Consider the following 23,663-nt stretch of genomic DNA (forward strand, 5'->3'; position numbering starts at 1 on the left):
TCATACGGTTCAAAAGTTGCGTGTGTAAACACAAGTCCAACTTTGACCCATTGGTGGCGCTAGAGTGGTCTGATGGGATACATGAAACTTGGTGTAGGTATAGAAGGAACTGTCCTTAATGAGTGTGCCAAATTTAACAAAAAGTTATCCAAGGGTTCTAGGGGCTGCCATTGACTCCCATGGAACTAGAATAATAATAATAATAATAATAATAATAATAATAAAACTAACAATAACAATAGGTTTCCTCCTTACGGAGGAATCCTAATAAAACTAACAATAACAATAGGTTTCCTCCTAACGGAGGAATCCTAATAATAATAATAAAACTAACAATAACAATAGGTTTCCTCCTTACGGAGGAATCCTAAATATAACTGCAAGCAGCAATGGCGGATTCCTCCAAACATTGCAAACCACTGAAAAATTTATATTCTTCACAAATTGTCACTGTAAAAATCCATGCTGCAGACTTACCAATGGGATACCAAATCTGAAATGCAATACCATCAAGATCCACAAGGGCTTTTATTTCAAGCCAAGGAGTGAAGGGAGGGGGCTTGGTGAGCCTACCCATTCCAGAAAGCCTTGTATCTTTGTGTACCAGGGCGTGGCCTGTAGCGTCACTTATGGGTGATATTGGGCCATTTGTGGTGTGGTAGTTACTCTTGGCCTATACTATCAATGTTTCAGGATTTTGAGAACTTTTTACCATTGCATACAAAATCGGAAATGCAATACCATCAAGATCCACATGGTCCTTTGCTAAAGACCAAGCAATGAGTGGGGCTTGGTCAGCCCACAATTGCCTGAAATGTTGTGTATGCGTCTCGCCAAGCTTGTGCGTGTGTCAAGGGAAAGGCTGAGTGTGTGAGAATGTGGAGCGCGCGTGCTGAGGAGCAGGGGAGACGTTTCATTGGAAATTTCCTTAACAATTAGCCAAGCATGCATTTTTCAAATATTCACCTAAATTCAACTTTTCATCTTACAGTCAACTTTTTCTGAGATTTGTGTACTAAACATTCTCAAAAGTCTTCATGAACTTGTGATTGAATCAGAGTTTTTTGACTGGCGGATGTGTAAAGCATTATTTTAGCGTTAGAAATAAATTTGATTTCCTTCATTTCAATCATTTTTGAAGATATTAATTTGCCTTCCTACATGGGAACATGACGTAGTGTCTTTCACGTGACACACCAAGTTTGGTGTTGATATTTCAAAGATTTGCTGAGATTTGATCCAACTTCCTGTTTGGTTGCTTTGTTGACGATTTTGATTGGCTGTACCGGACAAACGGTTTTGAAATTCAAAAATCTGTTAAAGAATTCAGTGAGGGTTGCTCTGACGATGATACCTGCCAATTCTGGGGAAGATTGGACAAGAATTGTAGGAGAAGTAGCGAAAAAACGTGTTTCCTAAATCTTTATTGTACAAAAACATCCAATATGGCGGCCGTTATAGGTTATTGAGGCTTTTTTGTTCCTCATGAGAAATAAGGCATATCTAATGAATTTCAGAATTTTGGGACAAATGGGATGCGAATGGCATCACTTTGTAAATGGAAAATTGGGGCTTGGCCGTAGCGCCACCTATGGATAATGGTGCGTCATTTGTGGTGTGGTAGTTACTCCTGGCCTATACTATCAATGTTTCAGGATTTTGAGAACTTTTTCTAAAATGCATTACCATCAAGATCCACAAGGGCCTTCACTTCAAGCCAAGGAATGAGTGGGGGCTTGGTCAGCCCACAATTGCCTGAAATGTTGTGTATGCGTCTCGCCAAGCCCGCGCGTGTGTCAAGGGAAAGGCTGAGTGTGTGAGAATGTGGAGCACGCGCGCGCTGAAGAGCAGGGGAGACATTTCATTGAAAATTTCGTTAGCAATTAGCCAAGCATGCATGTTTCAAATATTCACATAAAATCGACTTTTCATGTTACAGTCAACTTTTCCTCAGATTTGTGTACTAAACATTCTCAAGAGTCTTCATATGAACTTGTGATTGAATCAAAGTATCAGTTTTTGACCGGCGGATGTGTAAAGCATTATTTTAGCGTTAGCGATAAATTCGATTTGCTTTATATCAATCATCTTTTGAGATATGAAGTTGCCTTTGCACATGGTAACATGTTGTAGTGTCGTCCACCGATATACCAAGTTTAGTGTTGATATCTCAAAGATTTGCTGAGATTTGACCCAAGTTACTGTTTGGTTACTTTTTTGCTGATTTTGATTGGTTGTGCCGGACAAACGGTTTAGAAAATCAAAACGCCATGGGATAACTTTTGTGAGGCTTGGTCTGAAGATCATCTATGGTCATTTTGAAGAAGATATGACAATAATTGTAGGAGGAGTAGGCTTTCAAAGGTTTTTGATACAACCGGAAATAGCGGAAAATCTATACAACCGGAAATTGACGTCATAGGGTGCGTTGAACTCGTCTTCATCCAGGGAATCCAATGGTACCTCATTTTTGTAAATCAGTCATACGGTTCAAAAGTTGCGTGTGTAAACACAAGTCCAACTTTGACCCATTGGTGGCGCTAGAGTGGTCTGATGGGATACATGAAACTTGGTGTAGGTATAGAAGGAACTGTCCTTAATGAGTATGCCAAATTTAACAAAAAGTTATCCAAGGGTTCTAGGGGCTGCCATTGACTCCCATGGAACTAGAATAATAATAATAATAATAATAATAAAACTAACAATAACAATAGGTTTCCTCCTTACGGAGGAATCCTAATAAAACTAACAATAACAATAGGTTTCCTCCTTACGGAGGAATCCTAAATATAGCTGCAAGCAGCAATGGCGGATTCCTCCAAAACATTGCGAACCATTGAAAAATTTATATTCTTCACAAATTGTCACTGTATAGAAACATCCATGCTGTAGACTTACCAATGGGATACCAAATCTGAAATGCAATACCATCAAGATCCACAAGGGCTTTTATTTTAAGCCAAGGAGTGAAGGGAGGGGGCTTGGTGAGCCTACCCATTCCAGAAAGCCTTGTATCTTTGTGTATCAGGGCGTGGCCTGTAGCGCCACCTACGGGTAATGGTGGGTCATTTGTGGTGTGGTAGTTTCTCATGGCATATACTATCAATGTTTCAGGATTTAGAAAACTTTTTACCATTGCATACAAAATCGGAAATGCAATACCATCAAGATCCACATGGGCCTTTGCTAAAGACCAAGCAATGAGTGGGGGCTTGGTCAGCCCACAATTGCCTGAAATGTTGTGTTTGCGTCTCGCTAAACTTGCGCGTGTGTCAAGGGAAAGGCTGAGTGCGTGAGAATGTGGAGCGCGCGCGCTGAGGAGCAGGGGAGACATTACATTCACATTTATTCATTTAGCAGACGCTTTTATCCAAAGCGACTTCCAAGAGAGAGCTTTACAAAGTGCATAGGTCACTGATCATAACAACAAGATAGCCAAAAAACATCGCGAGTAGCCAAAACATGAAGCACACATTGTGAACAACCAAAGTAAGTGCCAAAGGGAAGAACCATAAGAGCATGTAGTTAAACAAGTTACAATTAAACAACATGAACCGCTATAAGTGCAAGTGTACCTGTGGAAAAAAGCAAGCAACAGTAATAAAAACAATATATCACAGCGAGAACAAAAATTTAAAACAGTTACCACTAACCACAAGAGCAACAAGTCTCTAAGCAAGAGTCATTGTGATCCTTGAGGAACCTAACATCGGGTCAAGCGAACAATTCCTAAGTACCGTTGTACTCCCGAACAAGTGCGTCTTGAGCCTTTTCTTGAAGGTGGAGAGACAGTCAGTATCTCTGATGGAGGTGGGGAGTTGATTCCACCACTGGGGGGCTAGACAGGAGAAGAGGATATCTAATGAATTTCAGAATTTTGGGACAAATGGGATGCGAATGGCATCACTTTGTAAATGGACAATTGGGGCTTGGCCGTAGCGCCACCTATGGATAATGGTGCGTCATTTGTGGTGTGGTAGTTACTCCTGGCCTATACTATCAATGTTTCAGGATTTTGAGAACTTTTTCTAAAATGCATTACCATCAAGATCCACAAGGGCCTTCACTTCAAGCCAAGGAATGAGTGGGGGCTTGGTCAGCCCACAATTGCCTGAAATGTTGTGTATGCGTCTCGCCAAGCCCGCGTGTGTGTCAAGGGAAAGGCTGAGTGTGTGAGAATGTGGAGCGTGCGCGCTGAGGAGCAGAGGGAGACATTACATTGGAAATGTCATTAGCAATTAGCCAAGCATGCATGTTTCAAATATTCACCAAAATTCAACTTTTCATCTTACAGTCAACTTTGTGTAAAGCATTATTTTAGCGTTAGAAATAAATTAGATTTACTTTATTTCAATCATTTTTTAAGATATTAATTTGCCTTCTCATATGGGAACATGATGTAGTGTCTTTCACGTGACACACCAAGTTTGGTGGTGATATTTCAAAGATTTGCTGAGATTTGATCCAACTTCCTGTTTGGTTGCTTTGTTGACGATTTTGATTGGCTGTACCGGACAAACGGTTTTGAAATTCAAAAATCTGTTGAAGAATTCAGTGAGGGTTGCTCTGACGATGATACCTGCCAATTCTGGGGAAGATTGGACAAAAATTGTAGGAGAAGTAGCAACAAAACGTGTTTCCTAAATCTTTATTGTACAAAAAAATCCAATATGGCGGCCGTTATAGGTTATTGAGGCTTTTTTGTTCCTCATGAGAAATAAGGCATATCTAATGAATTTCAGAATTTTGGGACAAATGGGATGCGAATGGCATCACTTTGTAAATGGAAAATTGGGGCTTGGCCGTAGCGCCACCTATGGATAATGGTGCGTCATTTGTGGTGTGGTAGTTACTCCTGGCCTATACTATCAATGTTTCAGGATTTTGAGAACTTTTTCTAAAATGCATTACCATCAAGATCCACAAGGGCCTTCACTTCAAGCCAAGGAATGAGTGGGGGCTTGGTCAGCCCACAATTGCCTGAAATGTTGTTTATGCGTCTCGCCAAGCCCGCGTGTGTGTCAAGGGAAAGGCTGAGTGTGTGAGAATGTGGAGCACGCGCGCGCTGAAGAGCAGGGGAGACATTTCATTGAAAATTTTGTTAGCAATTAGCCAAGCATGCATGTTTCAAATATTCACATAAAATCGACTTTTCATGTTACAGTCAACCTTTCCTCAGATTTGTGTACTAAACATTCTCAAGAGTCTTCATATGAACTTGTGATTGAATCAAAGTATCAGTTTTTGACCGGCGGATGTGTAAAGCATTATTTTAGCGTTAGCGATAAATTCGATTTGCTTTATATCAATCATTTTTTGAGATATGAAGTTGCCTTTGCACATGGTAACATGTTGTAGTGTCGTCCACCGATATACCAAGTTTAGTGTTGATATCTCAAAGATTTGCTGAGATTTGACCCAAGTTCCTGTTTGGTTACTTTTTTGCTGATTTTGATTGGCTGTGCCGGACAAACGGTTTAGAAAGTCAAAACGCCATGGGATAACTTTTGTGAGGCTTGGTCTGAAGATCATCTCTGGTCATTTTGAAGAAGATATGACAAAAATTGTAGGAGGAGTAGGCTTTCAAAGGTTTTTAATACAACCGGAAATAGCGGAAAATCTATATAACCGGAAATTGACATCATAGGGTGCGTTGAACTCGTCTTGATCCAGGGAATCCAATGGTACCTCATTTTTGAAAATCAGTTATACGGTTCAAAAGTTGCATGTGTAAACACAAGTCCAACTTTGACCCATTGGTGGCGCTAGAGTGGTCCGATGGGATACATGAAACTTGGTGTAGGTATAGAAGGAACTGTCCTTAATGAGTGTGCCAAATTTCACAAAAAGTTATCCAAGGGTTCTAGGGGCTGCCATTGACTCCCATGGAACTAGAATAATAATAATAAATATAACTGCAAGCAGCAATGGCGGATTCCTCCAAACATTGAAAACCACTGAAAAATGTATATTCTTTACAAATAGTCACTGTAAAATTCCATGCTGCAGACTTACCAATGGGATACCAAATATGAAATGCAATACCATCAAGATCCACAAGGGCTTTTATTTCAACCCAAGGAGAGAAGGGAGGGGGCTTGGTTGAGCCTACCCATTCCAGAAAGCCTTGTATCTTTGTGTATCAGGGCGTGGCCTGTAGCGTCACTTATGGGTGATATTGGGCCATTTGTGGTGTGGTAGTTACTCTTGGCCTATACTATAAATGTTTCAGGATTTTGAGAACCTTTTACCATTGCATACAAAATCGGAAATGCAATACCATCAAGATCCACATGGGCCTTTGCTAAAGACCAAGCAATGAGTGGGGGCTTGGTCAGCCCACAATTGCCTGAAATGTTGTGTATGCGTCTCGTCAAGCTTGCGCGTGTGTCAAGGGAAAGGCTGAGTGTGTGAGAATGTGGAGCGCGCGCGCTGAGGAGCAGGGGAGACATTTCATTGGAAATTTCCTTAACAATTAGCCAAGCATGCATTTTTCAAATATTCACCAAATTTCAACTTTTCATGTAACAGTCAACTTTTTCTGAGATTTGTGTACTAAACATTCTCAAGAGTCTTTATGAACATGTGATTTAATCAGAGTTTTTTGACTGGCGGATGTGTAAAGCATTATTTTAGCGTTAGATAGAAATAAATTAGATTTCCTTTATTTCAATCATTTTTTAAGATATTAATTTGCCTTTTCACATGGGAACATGATGTAGTGTCTTTCACGTGACACACCAAGTTTGGTGGTGATATTTCAAAGATTTGCTGAGATTTGATACAACTTCCTGTTTGGTTGCTTTGTTGACGATTTTGATTGGCTGTACCGGACAAACGGTTTTGAAATTCAAAAATCTGTTGAAGAATTCAGTGAGGGTTGCTCTGACGATGATACCTGCCAATTCTGGGGAAGATTGGACAAAAATTGTAGGAGAAGTAGCGAAAAAACGTGTTTCCTAAATCTTTATTGTACAAAAAAATCCAATATGGCGGCCGTTATAGGTTATTGAGGCTTTTTTGTTCCTCATGAGAAATAAGGCATATCTAATGAATTTCAGAATTTTGGGACAAATGGGATGCGAATGGCATCACTTTGTAAATGGAAAATTGGGGCTTGGCCGTAGCGCCACCTATGGATAATGGTGCGTCATTTGTGGTGTGGTAGTTACTCCTGGCCTATACTATCAATGTTTCAGGATTTTGAGAACTTTTTCTAAAATGCATTACCATCAAGATCCACAAGGGCCTTCACTTCAAGCCAAGGAATGAGTGGGGGCTTGGTCAGCCCACAATTGCCTGAAATGTTGTGTATGCGTCTCGCCAAGCCCGCGCGTGTGTCAAGGGAAAGGCTGAGTGTGTGAGAATGTGGAGCACGCGCGCGCTGAAGAGCAGGGGAGACATTTCATTGAAAATTTCGTTAGCAATTAGCCAAGCATGCATGTTTCAAATATTCACATAAAATCGACTTTTCATGTTACAGTCAACTTTTCCTCAGATTTGTGTACTAAACATTCTCAAGAGTCTTCATATGAACTTGTGATTGAATCAAAGTATCAGTTTTTGACCGGCGACTGTGTAAAGCATTATTTTAGCGTTAGCGATAAATTCGATTTGCTTTATATCAATCATTTTTTGAGATATGAAGTTGCCTTTGCACATGGTAACATGTTGTAGTGTCGTCCACCGATATACCAAGTTTAGTGTTGATATCTCAAAGATTTGCTGAGATTTGACCCAAGTTCCTGTTTGGTTACTTTTTTGCTGATTTTGATTGGTTGTGCCGGACAAACGGTTTAGAAAATCAAAACGCCATGGGATAACTTTTGTGACGCTTGGTCTGAAGATCATCTATGGTCATTTTGAAGAAGATATGACAAAAATTGTAGGAGGAGTAGGCTTTCAAAGGTTTTTGATACAACCGGAAATGGCGGAAAATCTATACAACCGGAAATTGACGTCATAGGGTGCGTTGAACTCGTCTTGATCAAGGGAATCCAATGGTACCTCATTTTTGAAAATCAGTCATACGGTTCAAAAGTTGCGTGTGTAAACACAAGTCCAACTTTGACCCATTGGTGGCGCTAGAGTGGTCTGATGGGATACATGAAACTTGGTGTAGGTATAGAAGGAACTGTCCTTAATGAGTGTGCCAAATTTAACAAAAAGTTATCCAAGGGTTCTAGGGGCTGCCATTGACTCCCATGGAACTAGAATAATAATAATAATAATAATAAAACTAACAATAACAATAGGTTTCCTCCTTACGGAGGAATCCTAAATATAGCTGCAAGCAGCAATGGCGGATTCCTCCTAAGATTGCGAACCATTGAAAAATGTATATTCTTCACAAATTGTCACTGTATAGAAAAATCCATGCTGTAGACTTACCAATGGGATACCAAATCTGAAATGCAATACCATCAAGATCCACAAGGGCTTTTATTTCAAGCCAAGGAGTGAAGGGAGGGGGCTTGGTGAGCTAGACCCCGAAGCCATTTGTTTTGAGAATAATGGCTGGCTGATGAAGTTATTGGCTGGCTAGCCAGCTCAGCCAAAACCTAAATGGCTGCTGCAGCCGCCAAAATGTTAATAGCTACAAATGCCTGAAGCTGCCACTTCATGTCTACAGATGTTTATGTTATACTGATTTACTAGATCTCAATATTTTCAAGTTTTAAAAGAGTACAAAAATATCGACAAAACCCTAGTCCTGACAAAACGGCATTCTTACTTCCAAAAACGGAAGATCTAACAAACGTCTGAGTATGCAACATAGAAATTAAGAAAGTATGTGAGAACAACACAATTACCTTTTCTAGTTGTTTCCGCCATTTCAGCTCAGCGTGAGAGAAAAACGCATTGCTTCTTTTACTGTCTATGTCTATGATCATCACTATCGGAAAACGCACAATTTTAATTGGTCATCAATTCACTGTGAGTCCTGTGTATCATAGCAACGAGCACAAGACTGTGGCGAATCCGGTGTGCAAAATTGATTTAGTTTATCATTGATTTTTTGTGTGTGTATGTCTCTATGTGATAGATATAATTATTGTTTGACGCAAATAATTTCATCTTGCTAAGCCAAAAAATATCAGATGGTGGCTCAATTTGGCTTACAAAATATTAGCTGGCTTTGGCTGAAACTCAAATGGCACCGCTTGGTGGCACTTGGCGTCGGCTTCAGGGTCTATGGTGAGCCTACCCATTCCAGAAAGCCTTGTATCTTTGTGCATCAGGGTGTGGCCTGTAGCGTCAACTATTGGTGATATTGGGCCATTTGTGGTGTGGTAGTTACTCTTGGCCTATACTATCAATGTTTTAGGGTTTTGAGAACTTTTTACCATTGCATACAAAATCGGAAATGCAATACCATCAAGATCCACATGGGCCTTTGCTAAAGACCAAGCAATGAGTGGGGGCTTGGTCAGCCCACAATTGCCTGAAATGTTGTGTATGCGTCTCGCTAAGCTTGCGCGTGTGTCAAGGGAAAGGCTGAGTGTGTGAGAATGTGGAGCGCGCGCACTGAGGAGCAGGGGAGACATTTAATTAGAAATTTCCTTAACAATTAGCCAAGCATGCATTTTTCAAATATTCACCAAAATTCAACTTTTCACCTTACAGTCAACTTTTTCTGAGATTTGTGTACTAAACATTCTCAAGAGTCTTCATGAACTTGTGATTGTATCAGAGTATCAGTTTTGCACCGGGGAATGTGTAAAGCATTATTTTAGCGTTAGAAATAAATTAGATTTCCTTTATTTCAATCATTTTTGAAGATATTAATTTGCCTTCTCACATGGGAACATGATGTAGTGTCTTTCACGTGACACACCAAGTTTGGTGGTGATATTTCAAAGATTTGCTGAGATTTGATCCAACTTCCTGTTTGGTTGCTTTGTTGACGATTTTGATTGGCTGTACCGGACAAACGGTTTTGAAATTCAAAAATCTGTTGAAGAATTCAGTGAGGGTTGCTCTGACGATGATACCTGCCAAATCTGGGGAAGATTGGACAAAAATTGTAGGAGAAGTAGCAAAAAAACGTGTTTCCTAAATCTTTATTGTACAAAAAAATCCAATATGGCGGCCGTTATAGGTTATTGAGGCTTTTTTGTTCCTCATGAGACACAAGGTATATCTAATGAATTTCAGAATTTTGGGACAAATGGGATGCGAATGGCATCACTTTGTAAATGGAAAATTGGGGCTTGGCCGTAGCGCCACCTATGGATAATGGTGCGTCATTTGTGGTGTGGTAGTTACTCCTGGCCTATACTATCAATGTTTCAGGATTTTGAGAACTTTTTCTAAAATGCATTACTATCAAGATCCACAAGGGCCTTCACTTCAAGCCAAGGAATGAGTGGGGGCTTGGTCAGTCCACAATTTCCTGAAATGTTGTGTATGCGTCTCGCCAAGCCCGCGCGTGTGTCAAGGGACAGGCTGAGTGTGTGAGAATGTGGAGCACGCGCGCGCTGAAGAGCAGGGGAGACATTTCATTGAAAATTTCGTTAGCAATTTGAAAAGCATGCATGTTTCAAATATTCACCACAAATCGACTTTTCATGTTACAGTCAACTTTTCCTCAGATTTGTGTACTAAACATTCTCAAGAGTCTTCATATGAACTTGTGATTGAATCAAAGTATCAGTTTTTGACCGGCGGATGTGTAAAGCATTATTTTAGCGTTAGCGATAAATTCGATTTGCTTTATATCAATCATTTTTTGAGATATGAAGTTGCCTTTGCACATGGTAACATGTTGTAGTGTCGTCCACCGATATACCAAGTTTAGTGTTGATATCTCAAAGATTTGCTGAGATTTGACCCAAGTTCCTGTTTGGTTACTTTTTTGCTGATTTTGATTGGCTGTGCCGGACAAACGGTTTAGAAAATCAAAACGCCATGGGATAACTTTTGTGAGGCTTGGTCTGAAGATCATCTCTGGTCATTTTGAAGAAGATATGACAAAAATTGTAGGAGGAGTAGGCTTTCAAAGGTTTTTGATACAACCGGAAATAGCGGAAAATCTATATAACCGGAAATTTACGTCATAGGGTGCGTTGAACTCGTCTTGATCCAGGGAATCCAATGGTACCTAATTTTTGAAAATAAGGCATACGGTTCAAAAGTTGCGTGTGTAAACACAAGTCCAACTTTGACCCATTGGTGGCGCTAGAGTGGTCTGATGGGATACATGAAACTTGGTGTAGGTATAGAAGGAACTGTCCTTAATGAGTGTGCCAAATTTCACAAAAAGTTATCCAAGGGTTCTAGGGGCTGCCATTGACTCCCATGGAACTAGAATAATAATAATAATAAATATAGCTGCAAGCAGCAATGGTGGATTCCTCCTAAGATTGCGAACCATTGAAAAATGTATATTCTTCACAAATTGTCACCGTATAGAAACATCCATGCTGCAGACTTACCAATGGGATAACAAATCTGAAATGCAATACCATCAAGATCCACAAGGGCTTTTATTTCAAGCCAAGGAGTGAAGGGAGGGGGGGCTTGGTGAGCTTACCCATTCCAGAAAGCCTTGTATCTTTGTGTATCAGGGCGTGGCCTGTAGCGTCACTTATGGGTGATATTGGGCCATTTGTGGTGTGGTAGTTACTCTTGGCCTATACTATCAATGTTTCAGGATTTTGTGAACTTTTTACCATTGCATACATAATCGGAAATGCAATACCACCAAGATCCACATGGGCCTTTGCTAAAGACCAAGCAATGAGTGGGGGCTTGGTCAGCCCACAATTGCCTGAAATGTTGTGTATGCGTCTCGTCAAGCTTGCGCGTGTGTCAAGGGAAAGGCTGAGTGTGTGAGAATGTGGAGCGCGCGCGCTGAGGAGCAGGGGAGACATTTCATTGGAAATTTCCTTAACAATTAGCCAAGCATGCATTTTTCAAATATTCACCAAATTTCAACTTTTCATGTTACAGTCAACTTTTTCTGAGATTTGTGTACTAAACATTCTCAAGAGTTTTCATGAACTAAAGGCAAACAAATCAACAGTTATTGGCCAAAACACATTTTTGGTTCCTGCGGCCACGCCGATCACATGACACGATCACATGACACCAAATTGATTGGACATCCTCAGAAGAGGGTTCCGAGTCATCCTACCAAGTTTGGTGTTGATATTTCAAAGATTTGCTGAGATTTGATCCAACTTCCTGTTTGGTTGCTTTGTTGACGATTTTGATTGGCTGTACCGGACAAACGGTTTTGAAATTCAAAAATCTGTTGAAGAATTCAGTGAGGGTTGCTCTGACGATGATACCTGCCAATTCTGGGGAATATTGGACAAAAATTGTCGGAGAAGTAGCGAAAAAACGTGTTTCCTAAATCTTTATTGTACAAAAACATCCAATATGGCGGCCGTTATAGGTTATTGAGGCTTTTTTGTTCTTCATGAGAAATAAGGCATATCTAATGAATTTCACAATTTTGGGACAAATGGGATGCGAATGGCATCACTTTGTAAATGGAAAATTGGGGCTTGGCCGTAGCGCCACCTATGGATAATGGTGCGTCATTTGTGGTGTGGTAGTTACTCCTGGCCTATACTATCAATGTTTCAGGATTTTGAGAACTTTTTCTAAAATGCATTACCATCAAGATCCACAAGGGCCTTCACTTCAAGCCAAGGAATGAGTGGGGGCTTGGTCAGCCCACAATTGCCTGAAATGTTGTGTATGCGTCTCGCCAAGCCCGCGCGCGTGTCAAGGGAAAGGCTGAGTGTGTGAGAATGTGGAGCACGCGCGCGCTGAAGAGCAGGGGAGACATTTCATTGAAATTTTCGTTAGCAATTAGCCAAGCATGCATGTTTCAAATATTCACATGAAATCGACTTTTCATGTTACAGTCAACTTTTCCTCAGATTTGTGTACTAAACATTCTCAAGAGTCTTCATATGAACTTGTGATTGAATCAAAGTATCAGTTTTTGACCGGCGGATGTGTAAAGCATTATTTTAGCGTTAGCGATAAATTCGATTTGCTTTATATCAATCATTTTTTGAGATATGAAGTTGCCTTTGCACATGGTAACATGTTGTAGTGTCGTCCACCGATATACCAAGTTTAGTGTTGATATCTCAAAGATTTGCTGAGATTTGACCCAAGTTCCTGTTTGGTTACTTTTTTGCTGATTTTGATTGGCTGTGCCGGACAAACGGTTTAGAAAATCAAAACGCCATGGGATAACTTTTGTGAGGCTTGGTCTGAAGATCATCTCTGGTCATTTTGAAGAAGATATGACAAAAATTGTAGGAGGAGTAGGCTTTCAAAGGTTTTTGATAAAACCGGAAATAGCGGAAAATCTATATAACCGGAAATTGACGTCAAAGGGTGCGTTGAACTCGTCTTGATCCAGGGAATCCAATGGTACCTCATTTTTGAAAATCGGTCATACGGTTCAAAAGTTGCGTGTGTAAACACAAGTCCAACTTTGACCCATTGGTGGCGCTAGAGTGGTCTGATGGGATACATGAAACTTGGTGTAGGTATAGAAGGAACTGTCCTTAATGAGTGTGCCAAATTTAACAAAAAGTTATCCAAGGGTTCTAGGGGCTGCCATTGACTCCCATGGAACTAGAATAATAATAATAATAATAATAATAATAAAACTAACAATAACAATAGGTTTCCTCCTTACGGAGGAATCCTAAATATAACTGCAAGCATCAATGGCGGATTCCTCCAAACATTGCAAACCATTGAAAAATTTATATTCTTTACAAATTGTCACTGTAAAAATCCATGCTGCAGACTTACCGATGGGACACCAAATCTGAAATGCAATACCATCAAGATCCACAAGAGCTTTTATTCCGAGCCAAGGAGTGAAGGGAGGGGGCTTGGTGAGCCTACCCATTCCAGAAAGCCTTGTATCTTTGTGCATCAGGGCGTGGCCAGTAGCGTCACCTATGGGTGATGTTGGGCCATTTGTGGTGTGGTAGTTACTGTTAACCTATACTATCAATGTCTCAGGATTTTTAGAACTTTTTACCATTGCATACAAAATCGGAAATGCAATACCATCAAGATCCACATGGGCCTTTGCTAAAGACCAAGCAATGAGTGGGGGCTTGGTCAGCCCACAATTGTCTGAAATGTTGTGTATGCGTCTCGCCAAGCTTGCGCGTGTCAAGGGAAAGGCTGAGTGTGTGAGAATGTGGAGCGCGCGCGCTGAGGGTCAGGGGAGACATTTCATTGGAAATTTCCTTAACAATTAGCAGAGCATGCATTTTTCAAATATTCACCAAAAATCAACTTTTCATCTTAGAGTCAACTTTTTCTGAGATTTGTGTACTAAACATTCTCAAGAGTCTTTATGAACATGTGATTGAATCAGAGGTTTTTGACTGGCGGGTGTGTAAAGCATTATTTTAGCGTTAGATAGAAATAAATTAGATTTCCTTTATTTCAATCATTTTTTAAGATATTAATTTGCCTTCTCACATGGGAACATGATGTAATGTCTTTGAAATTCAAAAATCTGTTGAAGAATTCAGTGAGGGTTGCTCTGACGATGATACCTGCCAATTCTGGGGACGATTGGACAAAAATTGTAGGAGAAGTAAAGAAAAAACGTGTTTCCTAAATCTTTATTGTACAAAAAAATCCAATATGGCGGCCATTATAGGTTATTGAGGCTTTTTTGTTCCTCATGAGAAATAAGGCATATCTAATGAATTTCAGAATTTTGGGACAAATGGGATGCGAATGGCATCACTTTGTAAATGGAAAATTGGGGCTTGGCCGTAGCGCCACCTATGGATAATGGTGCGTCATTTGTGGTGTGGTAGTTACTCCTGGCCTATACTATCAATGTTTCAGGATTTTGAGAACTTTTTCTAAAATGCATTACCATCAAGATCCACAAGGGCCTTCACTTCAAGCCAAGGAGTGAAGGGAGGGGGCTTGGTGAGCCTACCCATTCCAGAAAGCCTTGTATCTTTGTGTATCAGGTCGTGGCCTGTAGCGTCACTTATGGGTGATATTGGGCCATTTGTGGTGTGGTAGTTACTCTTGGCCTATACTATCAATGTTTCAGGATTTTGAGAACTTTTTACCATTGCATACAAAATCGGAAATGCAATACCATCAAGATCCACATGGGCCTTTGCTAAAGACCAAGCAATGAGTGGGGCTTGGTCAGCCCACAATTGCCTGAAATGTTGTGTATGCGTCTCGTCAAGCTTGCGCGTGTGTCAGGGAAAGGCTGAGTGTGTGAGAATGTGGAGCGCGCGCGCTGAGGAGCAGGGGAGACATTTCATTGGAAATTTCCTTAACAATTAGCCAAGCAAGCATTTTTCAAATATTCACCTAAATTCAACTTTTCATCTTACAGTCAACTTTTTCTGAGATTTGTGTACTAAACATTCTCAAGAGTCTTCATGAACTTGTGATTGAATCAGAGTTTTTTGACTGCCGTATGTGTAAAGCATTATTTTAGCGTTAGAAATAAATTAGATTTCCTTTATTTCAATCATTTTTTAAGATATTAATTTGCCTTCTCACATGGGAACATGACGTAGTGTCTTTCACGTGACACACCAAGTTTGGTGTTGATATTTCAAAGATTTGCTGAGATTTGATCCAACTTCCTGTTTGGTTGCTCTGTTGACGATTTTGATTGGCTGTACCGGACAAACGGTTTTGAAATTCAAAAATCTGTTGAAGATTTCAGTGAGGGTTAATCTGACGATGATACCTGGCAATTCTGGGGAAGATTGGACAAAAATTGTAATAGAAGTAGCGAAAAAACGTGTTTCCTAAATCTTTATTGTACAAAAAAATCCAATATGGCGGCCGTTATAGGTTATTGAGGCTTTTTTGTTCCTCGTGAGAAATAAGGCATATCTAATTGAATTTCAGAATTTTGGGACAAATGGGATGAGAATGGCATCACTTTGTAAATAGACAATTGGGGCTTGGCCGTAGCGCCACCTATGGATAATGGTGCGTCATTTGTGGTGTGGTAGTTACTCCTGGCCAATACTATCAATGTTTCAGGATTTTGAGAACTTTTTCTAAAATGCATTACCATCAAGATCCACAAGGGCCTTCACTTCAAGCCAAGGAATGAGTGGGGGCTTTGTCAGCCCACAATTGCCTGAAATGTTGTGTATGCGTCTCGCCAAGCCCGCGTGTGTGTCAAGGGAAAGGCTGAGTGTGTGAGAATGTGGAGCACGCGCGCGCTGAAGAGCAGGGGAGACATTTCATTGAAAATTTCGTTAGCAATTAGCCAAGCATGCATTTTTCAAATATTCACCACAAATCGACTTTTCATGTTACAGTCAACTTTTCCTCAGATTTGTGTACTAAACATTCTCAAGAGTCTTCATATGAACTTGTGATTGAATCAAAGTATCAGTTTTTGACCGGCGGATGTGTAAAGCATTATTTTTGCGTTAGCGATAAATTCAATTTGCTTTAAATCAACCATTTCTGGAGATATGAAATAGCCTTTGCACATGGTAACATGTTGTAGTGTCTTCCTTGTGACATACCAAGTTACGTGTTGATATCTCAAAGATTTGCTGAGATTTGACCCAAGTTCCTGTTTGGTTACTTTTTTGCTGATTTTGATTGGCTGTGCCGGACAAACGGTTTAGAAAATCAAAACGCCATGGGATAACTTTTGTGAGGCTTGGTCTGAAGATCATCTCTGGTCATTTTGAAGAAGATATGACAAAAATTGTAGGAGGAGTAGGCTTTCAAAGGTTTTTGATACAACCGGAAATAGCGGAAAATCTATATAACCGGAAATTGACGTCATATGGTGCGTTGAACTCGTCTTGATCCAGGGAATCCAATGGTACCTCATTTTTGAAAATCAGTCATACGGTTCAAAAGTTGCGTGTGTAAACACAAGTCCAACTTTGACCCATTGGTGGCGCTAGAGTGGTCTGATGGGATACATGAAACTTGGTGTAGGTATAGAAGGAACTGTCCTTAATGAGTGTGCCAAATTTGTCAAAAAGTTATCCAAGGGGTCTAGGGGCTGCCATTGACTCCCATGGAACTAGAATAATAATAATAAATATAACTGCAAGCAGCAATGGCGGATTCCTCCTAACATTGCGAACCATTGAAAAATGTATATTCTTCACAAATTGTCACTGTATAGAAACATCCATGCTGTAGACTTACCAATGGGATACCAAATCTGAAATGCAATACCATCAAGATCCACAAGGGCTTTTATTTCAAGCCAAGGAGTGAAGGGAGGGGGCTTGGTGAGCCTACCCATTCAAGAAAGCCTTGTATCTTTGTGTATCAGGGCGTGGCCTGTAGCGTCACTTATGGGTGATATTGGGCCATTTGTGGTGTGGTAGTTACTCTTGGCCTATACTATCAATATTTCAGGATTTTGAGAACTTTTTACCATTGCATACAAAATCGGAAATGCAATACCATCAAGATCCACATGGGCCTTTGCTAAAGACCAAGCAATGAGTGGGGGCTTGGTCAGCCCACAATTGCCTGAAATGTTATGTTTGCGTCTCGCCAAGCTTGCGCGTGTGTCAAGGGAAAGGCTGAGTGTGTGAGAATGTGGAGCGCGCGCGCTGAGGAGCAGGGGAGACATTTCATTGGAAATTTCCTTAACAATTAGCCAAGCATGCATTTTTTTAATATTCACCAAAAATCAACTTTTCATTTTACAGTCAACTTTTTCTGAGATTTGTGTACTAAACATTCTCAAGAGTCTTCATGAACTTGTGATTGAATCAGAGTATCAGTTTTTGACTGGCGGATGTGTAAAGCATTATTTTAGCGTTGGAAATAAAAATGATTTCCTTTATTTCAATCATTTTTTAAGATATTAATTTGCCTTCTCACATGGGAACATGATGTAGTGTCTTTCACGTGACACACCAAGTTTGGTGTTGATATTTCAAAGATTTGCTGAGATTTGATCCAACTTCCTGTTTGGTTGCTTTGTTGACGATTTTGATTGGCTGTACCGGACAAACGGTTTTGAAATTCAAAAATCTGTTGAAGAGTTCAGTGAGGGTTGCTCTGACGATGATACCTGCCAATTCTGGGGAAGATTGGACAAAAATTGTAGGAGAAGTAGCGAAAAAACGTGTTTCCTAAATCTTTATTGTACAAAAAAATCCAATATGGCGGCCGTTATAGGTTATTGAGGCTTTTTTGTTCCTCATGAGAAATAAGGCATATATAATGAATTTCAGAATTTTGGGACAAAAGGGATGCGAATGGCATCACTTTGTAAATGAACAATTGGGGCTTGGCCGTAGCGCCACCTATGGATAATGGTGCGTCATTTGTGGTGTGGTAGTTACTCCTGGCCTATACTATCAATGTTTCAGGATTTTGAGAACTTTTTCTAAAATGCATTACCATCAAGATCCACAAGGGCCTTCACTTCAAGCCAAGGAATGAGTGGGGGCTTGGTCAGCCCACAATTGCCTGAAATGTTGTGTATGCGTCTCGCCAAGCCCGCGCGTGTGTCAAGGGAAAGGCTGAGTGTGTGAGAATGTGGAGCACGCGCGCGCTGAAGAGCAGGGGAGACATTTCATTGAAAATTTTGTTAGCAATTAGCCAAGCATGCATGTTTCAAATATTCACATAAAATCGACTTTTCATGTTACAGTCAACCTTTCCTCAGATTTGTGTACTAAACATTCTCAAGAGTCTTCATATGAACTTGTGATTGAATCAAAGTATCAGTTTTTGACCGGCGGATGTGTAAAGCATTATTTTAGCGTTAGCGATAAATTCGATTTGCTTTATATCAATCATTTTTTGAGATATGAAGTTGCCTTTGCACATGGTAACATGTTGTAGTGTCGTCCACCGATATACCAAGTTTAGTGTTGATATCTCAAAGATTTGCTGAGATTTGACCCAAGTTCCTGTTTGGTTACTTTTTTGCTGATTTTGATTGGCTGTGCCGGACAAACGGTTTAGAAAATCAAAACGCCATGGGATAACTTTTGTGAGGCTTGGTCTGAAGATCATCTCTGGTCATTTTGAAGAAGATATGACAAAAATTGTAGGAGGAGTAGGCTTTCAAAGGTTTTTGATACAACCGGAAATAGCGGAAAATCTATATAACCGGAAATTGACGTCATAGGGTGCGTTGAACTCGTCTTGATCCAGGGAATCCAATGGTACCTCATTTTTGAAAATCAGTCATACGGTTCAAAAGTTGCGTGTGTAAACACAAGTCCAACTTTGACCCATTGGTGGCGCTAGAGTGGTCTGATGGGATACATGAAACTTGGTGTAGGTATAGAAGGAACTGTCCTTAATGAGTGTGCCAAATTTAACAAAAAGTTATCCAAGGGTTCTAGGGGCTGCCATTGACTCCCATGGAACTAGAATAATAATAATAATAATAATAATAATAATAATAATAATAATAAAACTAACAATAACAATAGGTTTCCTCCTTACGGAGGAATCCTAAATATAACTGCAAGCAGCAATGGCGGATTCCTCCAAACATTGCAAACCATTGAAAAATTTATATTCTTTACAAATTGTCACTGTAAAAATCCATGCTGCAGACTTACCAGTGGGATACCAAATCTGAAATGCAATACCATCAAGATCCACAAGGGCTTTTATTTCAAGCCAAGGAGTGAAGCAAGGGGGCTTGGTGAGCCTACCCATTCCAGAAAGCCTTGTATCTTTGTGTATCAGGGCGTGGCCTGTAGCGTCACTTATGGGTGATATTGGGCCATTTGTGGTGTGGTACTTACTCTTGGCCTATACTATCAATGTTTCAGGATTTTTAGAACTTTTTACCAGTGCATACAAAATCGGAAATGCAATACCATCAAGATCCACATGGGCCTTTGCTAAAGACCAAGCAATGAGTGGGGGCTTGGTCAGCCCACAATTGCCTGAAATGTTATGTATGCGTCTCGTCAAGCTTGCGCGTGTGTCAAGGGAAAGGCTGAGTGTGTGAGAATGTGGAGCGCGCGCGCTGAGGAGCAGAGGGAGACATTACATTGGAAATTTCATTAGCAATTAGCCAAGCATGCATGTTTCAAATATTCACCAAAAATCTATTTTTCATCTCACAGTCAACCTTTTCTCAGATTTGTGTACTAAATATTCTCAAGAGTCTTCATATGAACTTGTGATTGAATCAGAGTTTTTTGACTGGCGGATGTGTAAAGCATTATTTTAGCATTAGATAGAAATAAATTAGATTTCCTTTATTTCAATCATTTTTTAAGATATTAATTTGCCTTCTCACATGGGAACATGATGTAGTGTCTTTCACGTGACACACCAAGTTTGGTGGTGATATTTAAAAGATTTGCTGAGATTTGATACAACTTCCTGTTTGGTTGCTTTGTTGACGATTTTGATTGGCTGTACCGGACAAACGGTTTTGAAATTCAAAAATCTGTTGAAGAATTCAGTGAGGGTTGCTCTGACGATGATACCTGCCAATTCTGGGGAAGATTGGACAAAAATTGTAGGAGAAGTAGCAAAAAAACGTGTTTCCTAAATCTTTATTGTACAAAAAAATCCAATATGGCGGCCGTTATAGGTTATTGAGGCTTTTTTGTTCCTCATGAGAAATAAGGCATATCTAATGAATTTCAGAATTTTGGGACAAATGGGATGCGAATGGCATCACTTTGTAAATGGAAAATTGGGGCTTGGCCGTAGCGCCACCTATGGATAATGGTGCGTCATTTGTGGTGTGGTAGTTACTCCTGGCCTTTACTATCAATGTTTCAGGATTTTGAGAACTTTTTCTAAAATGCATTACCATCAAGATCCACAAGGGCCTTCACTTCAAGCCAAGGAATGAGTGGGGGCTTGGTCAGCCCACAATTGCCTGAAATGTTGTGTATGCGTCTCGTCAAGCTTGCGCGTGTGTCAAGGGAAAGGCTGAGTGTGTGAGAATGTGGAGCGCGCGCGCGCTGAGGAGCAGGGGAGACATTTCATTGGAAATTTCCTTAACAATTAGCCAAGTATGCATGTTTCAAATATTCACATAAAATCGACTTTTCATGTTACAGTCAACTTTTCCTCAGATTTGTGTACTAAACATTCTCAAGAGTCTTCATAAGAACTTGTGATTGAATCAAAGTATCAGTTTTTGACCGGCGGATGTGTAAAGCATTATTTTAGCGTGAGCAATAAATTCGATTTGCTTTATATCAATCATTTTTTGAGATATGAAGTTGCCTTTGCAAACGGTAACATGTTGTAGTGTCGTCCACCGATATACCAAGTTTAGTGTTGATATCTCAAAGATTTGCAGAGATTTGACCCAAGTTCCTGTTTGGTTACTTTTTTGCTGATTTTGATTGGCTGTGCCGGACAAACGGTTTAGAAAATCAAAACGCCATGGGATAACTTTTGTGAGGCTTGGTCTGAAGATCATATCTGGTCATTTTGAAGAAGATATGACAAAAATTGTAGGAGGAGTAGGCTTTCAAAGGTTTTTGATACAACCGGAAATAGCGGAAAATCTATATAACCGGAAATTGACGTCATAGGGTGCGTTGAACTCGGCTTGATCCAGGGAATCCAATGGTACCTCATTTTTGAAAATCAGTCATACGGTTCAAAAGTTGCGTGTGTAAACACAAGTCCAACTTTGACCCATTGGTGGCGCTAGAGTGGTCTGATGGGATACATGAAACTTGGTGTAGGTATAGAAGGAACTGTCCTTAATGAGTGTGCCAAATTTAACAAAAAGTTATCCAAGGGTTCTAGGGGCTGCCATTGACTCCCATGGAACTAGAATAATAATAATAATAATAATAATAAAACTAACAATAACAATAGGTTTCCTCCTTACGGAGGAATCCTAAATATAGCTGCAAGCAGCAATGGCGGATTCCTCCTAAGATTGCGAACCATTGAAAAATGTATATTCTTCACAAATTGTCACTGTATAGAAAAATCCATGCTGTAGACTTACCAATGGGATACCAAATCTGAAATGCAATACCATCAAGATCCACAAGGGCTTTTATTTCAAGCCAAGGAGTGAAGGGAGGGGGCTTGGTGAGCTAGACCCCGAAGCCATTTGTTTTGAGAATAATGGCTGGCTGATGAAGTTATTGGCTGGCTAGCCAGCTCAGCCAAAACCTAAATGGCTGCTGCAGCCGCCAAAATGTTAATAGCTACAAATGCCTGAAGCTGCCACTTCATGTCTACAGATGTTTATGTTATACTGATTTACTAGATCTCAATATTTCCAAGTTTTAAAAGAGTACAAAAATATCGACAAAACCCTAGTCCTGACAAAACGGCATTCTTACTTCCAAAAACGGAAGATCTAACAAACGTCTGAGTATGCAACATAGAAATTAAGAAAGTATGTGAGAACAACACAATTACCTTTTCTAGTTGTTTCCGCCATTTCAGCTCAGCGTGAGAGAAAAACGCATTGCTTCTTTTACTGTCTATGTCTATGATCATCACTATCGGAAAACGCACAATTTTAATTGGTCATCAATTCACTGTGAGTCCTGTGTATCATAGCAACGAGCACAAGACTGTGGCGAATCCGGTGTGCAAAATTGATTTAGTTTATCATTGATTTTTTGTGTGTGTATGTCTCTATGTGATAGATATAATTATTGTTTGACGCAAATAATTTCATCTTGCTAAGCCAAAAAATATCAGATGGTGGCTCAATTTGGCTTACAAAATATTAGCTGGCTTTGGCTGAAACTCAAATGGCACCGCTTGGTGGCACTTGGCGTCGGCTTCAGGGTCTATGGTGAGCCTACCCATTCCAGAAAGCCTTGTATCTTTGTGCATCAGGGTGTGGCCTGTAGCGTCAACTATTGGTGATATTGGGCCATTTGTGGTGTGGTAGTTACTCTTGGCCTATACTATCAATGTTTTAGGGTTTTGAGAACTTTTTACCATTGCATACAAAATCGGAAATGCAATACCATCAAGATCCACATGGGCCTTTGCTAAAGACCAAGCAATGAGTGGGGGCTTGGTCAGCCCACAATTGCCTGAAATGTTGTGTATGCGTCTCGCTAAGCTTGCGCGTGTGTCAAGGGAAAGGCTGAGTGTGTGAGAATGTGGAGCGCGCGCACTGAGGAGCAGGGGAGACATTTAATTAGAAATTTCCTTAACAATTAGCCAAGCATGCATTTTTCAAATATTCACCAAAATTCAACTTTTCACCTTACAGTCAACTTTTTCTGAGATTTGTGTACTAAACATTCTCAAGAGTCTTCATGAACTTGTGATTGTATCAGAGTATCAGTTTTGCACCGGGGAATGTGTAAAGCATTATTTTAGCGTTAGAAATAAATTAGATTTCCTTTATTTCAATCATTTTTGAAGATATTAATTTGCCTTCTCACATGGGAACATGATGTAGTGTCTTTCACGTGACACACCAAGTTTGGTGGTGATATTTCAAAGATTTGCTGAGATTTGATCCAACTTCCTGTTTGGTTGCTTTGTTGACGATTTTGATTGGCTGTACCGGACAAACGGTTTTGAAATTCAAAAATCTGTTGAAGAATTCAGTGAGGGTTGCTCTGACGATGATACCTGCCAAATCTGGGGAAGATTGGACAAAAATTGTAGGAGAAGTAGCAAAAAAACGTGTTTCCTAAATCTTTATTGTACAAAAAAATCCAATATGGCGGCCGTTATAGGTT

The sequence above is a fragment of the Osmerus mordax genome, chromosome 19 (assembly GCF_038355195.1).
Source record: "Osmerus mordax isolate fOsmMor3 chromosome 19, fOsmMor3.pri, whole genome shotgun sequence".
Classification (NCBI taxonomy): Eukaryota; Metazoa; Chordata; class Actinopteri; order Osmeriformes; family Osmeridae; genus Osmerus; species Osmerus mordax.